Below are 12098 nucleotides of genomic sequence, written 5' to 3' on the forward strand. Positions count from 1 at the left end.
GGTGGGTCTCATTTAAGCAACAAAAAGTTGGGTCCTGTTTATGGAGCCAGACTGTTTGTCTATGTCTTTTTATTTGGGAATTGATTCCATTTATATTAAGAGATATTAAGGAACAGTAATTGTTGCTTCCTGTTAATTTGGTGTTAGAGTTGGATTCTGTTCTTGTGGCTATCTTATTTTAGGTTTGTTGAAGGATTACTTTCTTGATTTTCTTGGGCATAATTCCTGTCCTTGTGTTGGTGTTTTCCCTTTATTATAGTTTGAAGGGATGGGTTTGTGGAAAGATATTGTGTAAATTGGTTTTGTCATGGAATACTTTGGTTTCTCCATCTATTGTAATTGAGAGTTTGGCTGGGTATAGTAGCCTGGGCTGGCATTTGTGTTCTCTTAGTGTCTGTATAATATCTGTCCAGTATCTTCTGGCTTTCATTGTCTCTGGTGAGAAATCTAGAGTAATTCTAATAGGTCTGCCTTTATATGTTACTTAACTTTTCCCCCTTACTGCTTTTAATATTCTGTCTTCATTTAGTGCATTTGTTTTTCTGATTATTATGTGTTGGGAAGAATTTCTTTTCTGGTCCAGTCTATTTGGACCAGTTCTGTAGGCTTCAGGTATGTTCATAGGCATCTTTCTTTAGGTTAGGGAAGTTTACTTCTATAATTTTGTTGAAGATGTTACTGGCCCTTTAAGTTGAAAATCTTAATTCATCTATACCTATTATCTGTAGGTTTGGTCTTCTCCTTCTGTCATGGATTTTCTGGATGTTTTGGGTTAGGAGCTTTTTGCATTTTGCATTTTCTTTGATTGTTTTATCCATGTTCTCTATGGAATCTTCTGCACCTGAGACTCTGCCCGCCATCTCTTGAATTCTGTTGTTGGTGTTTCCCAATTTCTATGGTTCTTGATTTCTTTCCTAGGTTTTCTATCTCCAGAGTTGTCTCCCTTTGTGTTTTCTTCATTGTTTCTACTTCCATTTTTAGATCTTGGATGGTTTTGTTCAATTCCATCAACTGTTTCCTTGTGTTGTCCTGTAATTTTTTAAGAGATTTGTTTGTTTGTTTCTTACCTCTTTAAGGTCTTCTACCTGTTTATCAGTGTTTTCCTGTAATTCTTTTAGAGATTTTTGTGCTTCCTCTTTAAGGGCTTCTAATTTTTGCAGTCTTTTCCTGTATTTCTTTAAGTGAATTATCAATGCCCTTCTAAAATCCTCTACTAGCATCATGAGACATGATTTTAGATAAAAATCTTGCTTTTCAGGTGTGTTGAGGTATCCAGGACTCGATGTGGTGGATGTACTGGGTTCTGATGATGCCCAGTGGTCTTGGTTTCTGTTACTAAGTTTCTTTCATTTGCCTTTCACCATCTAGTAATCTCTGGTGTAGATGTTCTAGCTGTCTCTGGCTGGAGCTTGTTCCTCTTGTGATTCTTTAGCCTCTGTCAGCACTCCTGGGAGACCAACTCTCTCCGGAGTACCAGTGGTCAGAGCACTCACTCTCTGCAGGTAATCTCTCCTCTTGCAGGGAAGGTGCCCAGAAGTCTGCAGCTCAGATCTACCTCCTGATCCCTGGGGTCAGAGTCCTTCCTGAGGCTGATTCTCCTCTGGCAGGGAAGGTGTCTAGGGTTCTGGGTCTCAGCTCTGTCTCCTGGGTAAAGATGAAGGCCCAAAGGGACCCTGTTCAAGAAGTTTTGTTGCTTCTACTGCCCACGTGCTCTCCTGTGTGGACTTGTCTTAGTGATCCCAAGATTCTGGGTGTGCTAGGACCCTTGTCCTTTGACCCTATTGATGGTAGCACAAGACCCTCTGGGATTTTGGATCTGATGTTGCATTCCACTCACCAGTGATCTCAAGATCCTGTGTTTGCTAAGGTACCTGCAGTGTGGAGAGTCCTTGGGGACCTTGGGACCTTCCATGGAGATGGCACCCAAGATGGCACGGGGGTGGTGCCCACTAGAATGAACCCCAGCCACTGGTTGGGCAGGTGCCCTTTGTCCCTGTTCCTGCTAACCTAAGAACCTGTGGGTTTTTTAGAACTGATGTTGCATTCCACTTCTGAGTGATTTCAAGATCTCAGGTGTTCTAGGGTGCCTTCAGTGTGAAGAATCCTCTGGGGACTTTGGGGACCTCCGCTGATTGGGCCCAAGATCAGAAACATTTTTTTTTAACTTCAAGAGTTAAAAATTCAGATTATTGTGCCCAGATATTCACAAATGATTTCTCTAAACAGTAAATCAATTACAACAGTGCAAATACAGTAGGTTCTGACATTTAAACAGAGTCAGCATGTACTGCTTATATGTGTGTGAGGAATAGTGAAAAGGAAGAGGTTCCTACAACACAGGACATGAGCATAAACATGTTGCTGAGTCCAATTATAGTAACATGTATTCTGGTTCGGTGGCATTGCAATGGGAAAATTCCAAAGAAAAACTAGCAAGTTTTAAAAGTGTACTTTCACAAATTTGTGTTAACAGGCTGAAAATATTTTGTATATTTTAAGGGAAATATTCATACTATGATATAGGCAGATAAACCTTGAAGATCAATAAGGGAATTGGTTCCAGTACACATGAGTCAGGCAAAAAGTATCCAAACACATTTTTATTCTGTGGATAATTAAAGGAGGTTGATGCTAAGAAGTGGGATCTACAAGGTCATTCTCTGATGGCAGGAAGCTCACAATATCCTGTCTTTTGTATTGAGATCCTTGGCAATACCTTTTAGCAAACTTTCCCTTACTTGGAAATGGATGTACTTGCTAGATTCTCATTAATCTTGGTATATAATGTCTCTAAATATAGCATTTTTTTTTCAGTTTCTTTAGAAACATCAGCAGAGGGGAAGGAAACAAGTGTCTTTAGCTAAATGGGAAATTTTAGATTCTGTCTTGAGAAATTGTATTTTTGAAACTTTCTTCTGTGACATGCAGGTGACAGAGCTGTAGAGGAATGGAGTGGATAGTGGTGCTATCAATTCAGCCATAGAAAAGTTACACTGGGAGTGGCCAGGCTGGATTAGGCTTAATTGGGTTATACACTTCTCCATTCCATTTTTCTAATATGTCCTCACTGATAAACACCTTGAAATAAGCAGAAAGATATCCATGTTTCAAAGGGGATGGTAACTTCTGATCAATTTTATCTGGACTAAAGCATTCAAGGAATTTCCTTTAATAAAATATGTATTGCGTAGAAAAAGAATTTTAGTATTTAATAAGAGAAAGGAAGTAGTCGCCATTGAACAAATATTTTATAAAATAGGAGCATCTTGTGTTGAATGAACTGAATAATGTCTGCCATATGTTTTACAAGATTACATAGAGGTTGTTTTTAGAAAATATAAAGCTACTATAGTGAGAAGTAGTTACAGAAAGGGCTCACAAGTAATCACAATGCAAGAAATCCTTCCTTTGTGTTCCTCAGAACAAGGAAACAAAGAAGAGATTAACTGATACTCTTCAATAGAAGAATGGGTGAGAATAAAAACTATATAACATGCTCATGGTCTCTATTTCTGCTAGCTTGGCCTATGCTTTAGACTGCATTAAACTTAAGCAGTTTAGTTATTAACTATCTGTGGTTTAAATGTCCTCATTGTTTATTTGTGTTGTTAGTATGTATGCTTGGCTGCATTTAAGGTATGCATGGAATAGATGAAAGGGTGGGTGCTGTTGTAAATTGATCCACAACATCTGGAAAGATGTTGGCCCTATGATAGCTAATTCATTTAAGCAACCGATCTGATATAGCCAGTCTACTTATGATACAAGTCCCCTTTCCCAATTCATAGTTGACTGCCAAATTAAGGAAAACTCACCTGTTGCTTCCGACTTAGAGAAAGAAGGGTCTAGATGAAAATAATTTTTGTAGACAGTTTATTGAGATATATGATATATGTATGATCCATCTGTCTGAACATACAACACTAGGCTTAGTGTATATAATGACTAGTATACTAGACTTGAACTGGTGGCATATTTAATATATTTTATATGGATTATCATCAAATTATTGATCTTAATATTGGTGATGAATTATTTACCCCAACACATTATAATACACCAAAAAAATCTAAAATAAAGATTTATAAGTTCCAAAAGGGAGTTCGAAAATAGTAATTTGATTAAGCAATGAAGAAACATAACAAACATTATTTATCAAAGCATCTTATAAATATGTAAAATAGCACTGAAAATCATTCTAATAAAAGGTAGCTCCTGTGAGTATTTCACTCATGTTAGCAATGAGGGGAAGAAATGGACAGTGGGATTGAGGTGTGTGAAGGTGGGAATAACCACCTTCCAAACTTCAGAAAGACAAAGGAAGTTTCCTTGCTCTGGGATATTTTGACACAAAAAGCAGAGCTAGAATAAGTTTATAAAGGAAAGCATCTACATCTATATTGGTAAGGTTCTAGCAGAGCGTCTAAGGAGCCAGCTCCTATAAGCAAGCCTCTCTTGGCATCAGCAATAGTATTGGGGTTTGGTGACTGCATATGGGATGAATCTCCAGATGGGGCAGTCTCTGATTCCTTCAGTCCTGCTCCATTTTTTCTTTTCTTTTATTAGAAATTTTCTTCATTTACATTTCAAATGCTATCCTGAAAGTCCCCTATAACCTCCAACTGCTCTGCTCCCCAACCAACCCACTCCCACTTCCTAGCCCTGGCATTCCCCTGTACTGGGGCATATAATCTTCACAAGACAAAGGGGCCTTTCCTCCCAATGATGGCCAACTAGGCCATTTTCTGCTACATATGCAGCTAGAGATGTGAGTTCTGAGGGTACTGGTTAGTTTATATTGTTGTTCCTCCTATAGGGTTGCAGACCTCTTTAGCTCCTTGTGTACTTTCTCTAGCTCCTTCATTGGGGGACCTGTGTTCCATTCAATACATGACTGTGAGCATCCACTTCTGTATTTGCCAGGCACTGGCATAGCGTTGCAAGAGACAGCTACATCAAAATCTTGCTGGCATGCACAATAGTGTCTGGATTTGGTGGTTGTTTATGGGATGGATCCCTGGGTGGGGCAGTCTTTGGATGGTCCTTCCTTCTGTTTCAGCTCTTAACTTTGTCTCTGTAACTCCTTCCATGGGTTTTTTGTTCCCCATTCTAAGAAGGAATGAAGTATCCACACTTTTGTCTTCCTTCTTCTTGCTCTGCTCCTTTCTTTGTTCCTCTATTTCCATTAGAAAGGAACTATTCTGGACATTTTTTAGATGGTTTGGTGGCTCCATCCTTCAACAAGGGGAAGTGCCTAACTTCTGGATATGGTCTCTATAGGTTCTTTCTCTCCTTTTTTCGGTATTTCAGCTAACGTCATCCTCTTTGGGGCCTGGGAGCCTCTTGTTTTACTGGTATCTGTGACTTTCTGGTGGCTACCCCTGTTCCCCATCTCTCATTGCTACATGTGTCTATTCAATTTCCTGACCCTTTGTACATCTCCCCAATCTCCTTCCACACCTGATCATATCTGCCTTCCCCCCCCTTCCTGTCTGCCTCCTAAGTCCCTCCTACCCTCTACCTCCTGTAATTATTTTGTTTCCTTTTCTAAGTAGTACTGAAGCATCCACACTTTGGTCTTCCTTTTTCTTGAGCTTCACATGATCTGTGAGTTGTATGGTGGGTATTCTGAGCTTTTTATCCACCATATGAAGCTCAAGAAGAAGGAAAAACATCTGTTTTTAAAATGGTATGACCCTTGGTAGGTCAACAAGACAACACAACTACAGGGCAGGCAACAAAACTACCCAAGAGAAGTTGAACAACATAATGGTTTAAAAAAACGAAACATAAATTTGAGTCCGTAGGGATGTAGGAGAAATGTAGGAATAGTTGTAAGTGGATATTATCAAATATATTGTTTGACATTATTAAGGAATACATACATTTTTAAAAGAAAAAATCTACCTTGATATTTATTTTAAGTCATTTTAAAAGAATAAACATAAAACAATATAGAGAAACAGAAGCAAGAAAGATTCAATAAATTCAGATTAAGACTTTCCAGGTAGAGTACATACATTTGCTCATAATCTTTACATTTTTCAATATATATGTGTACATACAAATATGTGCATATTTATACTAAATATAGTCGCTAATATCATGATATGGAATGTTGTTCTCCATGAATAGTCTCTGTAAAGTGGTTATGACTAGAGAGAGAGTGTACAACATAGAAAACAAGGATTCCTGAATTATATAAATCAGCATTATTTATGTTTGTTTTTTGTTTGTTTGTACTTAGATCATGAACATTCTGCTAACTCACTTTAGTTTCAGTCAGAGAACTGGCTTAAGAATGAGTTTATATTATCTATTTAAAGTATAGGCTGCACTCCCATAGAGAGACATTTTACATTTGCATAAATACTTATGTCAAATAAGTTTAATATAATGAAAATGTGGGGCGGATATTTTTAGTGGGATTTTCAGAATCCTCAGTAAAATCAGTTCAGGATACTTGTTTGACAAGGATGTATTATCCTTGCAGATTTCCCAGCTGCATTTCAGAGCTTTAATATGATAGTAAACTTAATAACTCTGAAAAAAGGAAGATTGCTATGTTTTGCCTTGGACTTCAGAATTTTTATAAGTCTACCTTTCAAATATAATTTCTGTTATTTGAGTAGGATTCAAATGGAAATAAAACACCTGCTTTGTAGAATGACCTCTCTAAAACTGACAATCTGTTATACCTTAAAGAGCAAATTATTATCTGATTGTAGAACTGATTTAAATAGATTTAGATAAATAGGTTCAATGCCAAGGAAAATACCATTAGAAAGGAATTACTGATAAATATCTAAGAATGTATCATAAGAGCACATGTGTAAGACAAAAAACTGCACTTCTCTTGAAGATAAAAATTAGGGTGTGTCTGGATTTTCTAAAAAAGTTTCATATTCTATAGCAATAGCCAAATTCATGGTTATGAAAAGAAACCATAAATACTCTAAGAAAGATTCTGAAGAGCATGAAAAGACATTTTCATAGAAAATAATGTATGCAATATACTTGTTAGAGGTCTTGAATAATAAATTTACATGAGATTCATAAACTACAACAAGGAAAAATAAAGACGCTGATGAAAAATTGTCAAAAGATTGCAGTATACTTCTTGACAAAAGATACATAGTCATAAAATAAACATCAAATAAGATCAATTACTATATTATTAAGAAAATGATAATCAAATAATAGTAATATTACTACACACTAAGAAAAGTTAAATGTGATGTACAGATTTCATCAAAATGTCAGCAAGGAACTGAAGCTGCAGATATTCTCATTCATTGTTTGTTAAATTATAAGAAGGTAAATAGTGTAGTATTATCTACCATTATAAACTACTTATCAAATAATAAAAAGAGCAAATGGTCCATGTAACCCACTGGATGAAAAACTCAAAGGAAAAAAAAATCACGTAATCATCTCATTAGATGATGAGAAAGCATTTGACAAAATTCAACATCCCTTCATGTTAGAAGTCTTGGAAAGAACAAGAGTTCAAGATCCATACTTAAACATAGTAAAAGCAATATACAGCAAACACAATATACAGTAGCCAACATCATACTAAAAGGAGAGAAACTTGAAGCAATCCCACTAAAATCAAGGACTAGACGAGGCTGCTCATTCTCTTCCTACCTATTCAATGTAGCCCTAGTCAGAGAAAGTAGACAACAAAAGAAAGTCAAAGTGATACAAATTAGAAAGGAAGCAGACAAAATATCACTAATTGCAGATGATATGATAGTATACTTAACTGACCCCAAAAATTGCACCAGAGAACTTGTGAACCTGATAAACAAATTCAGCAAAGTGACTGGATATAAAATTAGTTCAAACAAATCAGTAGCCTTCCTCTACTCAAAGGATAAACAGAATGAGAAAGAAATTAGGGAAACAACACATTTTTTTCTTTTTAAATTTTTTTATTAGGTATTTTCCTCATTTACATTTCCAAAGCTATCCCAAAAGTCCCCCATACCTCCCACCCCCCACTCCCCTACCCACCCACTCCCCCTTTTTGGCCCTGGTGTTCCCCTGTACTGGGGCATATAAAGTTTGCATGACCAATGGGTCTCTCTTTCCAGTGATGGCCGACTAGGCCATCTTTTGATACATATGCAGCCAGAGACAAAAGCTCCAGGGTACTGATTATTTCATATTGTTGTTCCACCTATAGGGTTGCATTTCCCTTTAGCTCCTTGGGTACTTTCTCTAGCTCCTCCATTGGGGGCCCTGTGATCCATCTAATAGCTGACTGTGAGCATCCACTTCTGTGTTTGCTAGGCCCCGGCATCGTCTCCCAAGAGACAGCCATATCTGGGTCCTTTCAGCAAAATCTTGCTAGTGTATACAATGGTGTCAGCGTTTGGAGGCTAATTATGGGATGGATCCCTGGATATGGCGGTCTCTAGTTGGTTCAACACTTTTTACAAGAGTCATAAATAGTATAAAACATCTTGCCATGACTCTAACCAAGAAAGTGAAAGAAACTGAAGAAGACTGCAGAAGATGGAATGATCTCCCATGGTTGGATCAGCAGGATTAACATAGTAAAAATGATCATCTTACCAAAGCAGTCTTCAGAGTCAATGAAATCCCCATCATAATTCCAACTCCATTCTTCACAGAGGTAGAGAGCAATTCTCAAATTCATTTGGAACAACAAAAAACTCAGGATAGCAAAAACTATTCTCAACAATAAGAAAAATTCTGGGGCAATCACCATCCCTGACCTCAAGCTCTACTACAGAGCAATACTGATTAAAACTGCATGGTACAAAGGCAGGCATATAAATCAATGGAATAAGATTTAAGACCCAGAAATTAACCAACACACTGTTGGCCATTTGATCTTTGGCAAAGAAGCTAAAACTATTCAGTGGAAAAATATAGCATAATAAATAATTGGTAATGGCTTAAGTGGAGGACTGCATGTAGAAGAATGCAAATTGACCCATTCTTATCTCCTTGTAAAAAGCTCAAGTCCAAGTGGATCAAAGACCTCCACATAAAACCAGATACACTGAATCTAATAGAAGAGAAAGTGGGGAAGAACAATCAACACATAGGCATAGGGGAAAATTTCCTGAACAGAATATCAACGGGTTATGCTCTAAGATCAACAATTGAAAAATGGGACCTCATAAAATTGCCAAGCTTCTGTAAGCAAAATACACTGTCAGTAGGACAAAATGGCAACCCTCAATTTGGAAAACGATATTTTCTAACCCTACATGCTATAGAAGGCTAATATCCAAAATATGCAAAGAACTCAAGAAATTAGATTCCAGAGAATGAAATAACCCTACTAAAAATGGCGTAAAGAGCTAAACAGAGAATTTTCAACTGAGAAATCTCCCATGGCTAAGAAGCAGTTAAAGAAATGTTCAACATTCTTAGTCATCAAGGAAATTCAAATCAAAACAACCCTGATATTCCACCTCACACTATTCAGAATGACTAAGAACAAAAACTCAGGTGACAGCAGATGTTGGCTATGATTTAGAGAAAGAGGAACTCTCCACTGCTTGTGGAATAGCAAGCTTGCACTACCACTGTGGGAATCAGTTTGGCAGTCCCTCAGATAATTAGACATAATACTATCTGAGGACCCATTTATACCACTCCTAGGCATATACTGAAAAGATGCTCCAACATAGAACAAGGACACATGTTCCACTATGTTCGTAGCAGCCTTATATATAAGCTGGAAAGAACCCATTATCCCTCAACAGAGGAATGGATTAAAAAAGAAAAATGTGGTACATTTACACAATGGAGTACTACTCAGCCATTAAAAGCAATGACTTCATGAAATTCACAGCCAAATAAATGGAAGTAGAAAATACCATCTTGAGTGAGGTAACACAGTTACAAAAAACAAAAAACAAACAAAAAAAAAAAAACAAAAAAAACCCAAAAAACCCCAAAAACCAACCAAACAAACAAAAGAACAAACAAACAAAAAAATCCTCACATGGTATGATAAGTGGATATTAGGAAAAAAGCTCAGAAAAACCATGATGCAACTTACAGAGCATAAGTAGGTCAAGAAGAACCAAGTTGTGGGAGCCTCAGTCCTACTTAGAAGGGGTAACAAAATAATCATAGGAGTTTAAGGGTAGGAAAGATTTGGGAGGAATAGAGGAGGGGAAGCAGAAAAAAGGGGGATGGGATTTGGTGTGGAAGGAGACTGGGGAGATGTACAGAGGGTCAAGAAATTTAACAGAGTCATATATCAATGGTGGATGGGGAACTGGGGTTAGCCACTAGATAGTCCCAATTGCCAGTGAAGCAAGAGTCTCCCAGGAATTAACTGGGATGACATTAGCTGAAATAACCAACAAAGTGGAGAGAGAACCTATAGAGACCATATCCAAAGTTTAGGCACAGCCCCCCATTCAGGGATGGGGTCACTTACCCTTCTCAAAATTTTAACCCAGAATTGCTTCTGTCTAAAGGAAATATGGGGACAAAGAGAGGAGCAGGGACTGAAGGAAAGGCCATCCAGAGACTGCCCCACCTGTGGATCCATCCAGTATGTAGCCACCAAACCCAGACACTATTGCTGATGCCAAGAAGTGCTTGTTGACAGGAGCCTGATATGATGTTCCTTAGAGACTTGGCCAGAGTCTTACTGATACAGATGTGGATGCTTCTAGTCAGTCATTGGACTGAGCAGGGAACCCCAATGGAGGAGTTAAGGGAAGTACTGAAGGAACTGAAAGGGTTTGCAACCCCATAGGAAGAACCACAACCAACCAGTCCCCCCATCACAGTGGGGCTCACTGGGACTAAAGCATCAACCAAAGAATACATATGGAAGAACCCACAGTTCCAGTTGCATATGTAGCTGAGGCGGACCTTGTCTGGTATCAAAGGGAGGAGAGACCTTTGGTCCTATGAAGGCTTGATGCCCTAGTGTATGGGAATGGTAGGGTGATGAGACAGGAGTGAGGGGGTGTGTGGGTGAGCACCCTCATAGAAGCAAGGGTTAGGGGGATGGGATACAGGGTTTTCAGAGGGGAAACCCAGAAGGTGGATAACATTTGGAATGTAAATAAATAAAATAACCAATGATGATGATGATAATGATGATGCTGATGCTGATGATAAACAGATGCTCCCACTAGTGGTCCTGTGAAGGCTTGATGCCCAGTTTAGGGGAAAGCTAGGGCGGTGGGGTGGGATTGGGCACCTGGATGGAGGAGCACCCTTGTTGAGGCAAGGGGTAGGGGGGGTGGGATGCGGTATTCTCAGAGAAGAAACCTGGATGGGGGAAAACATTTTAATGTCAATAAACAAAATAACCAATAACAATTAAAAAACTAAAATACAAATGGAAAAATTTTCAATGGACATTTTTTACTAAAGTATCAAGTCTGCAAATATCGGATAGTTTATGACTCCATAAAGTGCTATAGAAAATACACCACTATAGAGGTAAGTGGAAGATAAGGGTTATAAAGGGCACAAGGAAGTGAGGGATGGGCAAACAGAAATAAGATAGTAGGGATTTCTATTGTAAGAGACTGCTCAATCAGATAATGTTCAGTAAGAATTATAGGCTATTTTAAAATGTTTTCATAAATTGAGACTATTGTAAAACATAGTCTTTAAAATTAATGGTTTTTTATGGATAATAATATATCTAACCATGATAAAGAATATTAAGAGTAGATATCATTGTGGGGGAAAGGAAAGGCAATGTATGAGAACCTTCTGGAAAACTAAAATGACTTTAAAGCTAAAGTAAAATTGAAATAAAATCAAAATAAACAACTCAAGTAATGGCATGTTTACCTCATTGCTGGAGATCAAACAATGACTAAAGGTCATACATAGCCTTACTCTTCCTCCTTCTGTATTGTATTTAGCAGGTGCCATAGTTAACGACTGTTCCTTTGTCTGCTATCGGTTTCCACTTAACACCGTTTTAGAGCAAAAACCAGAAGATGCTTTCAGGAATCATTGATATTTTTAAAGAACAAATAAGATTATACTGTGAATATTTTCATGTCTGGAGTCCTCCATCTTCTCTTCTATTTCAAAGCAACACAATCCAAATCTAAAAAAGAGACATT

This window comes from Mus caroli, unplaced genomic scaffold, assembly GCF_978045245.1.
Source record: "Mus caroli unplaced genomic scaffold, Mus_caroli_1 scaffold_13, whole genome shotgun sequence".
Taxonomy (NCBI): Eukaryota; Metazoa; Chordata; class Mammalia; order Rodentia; family Muridae; genus Mus; species Mus caroli.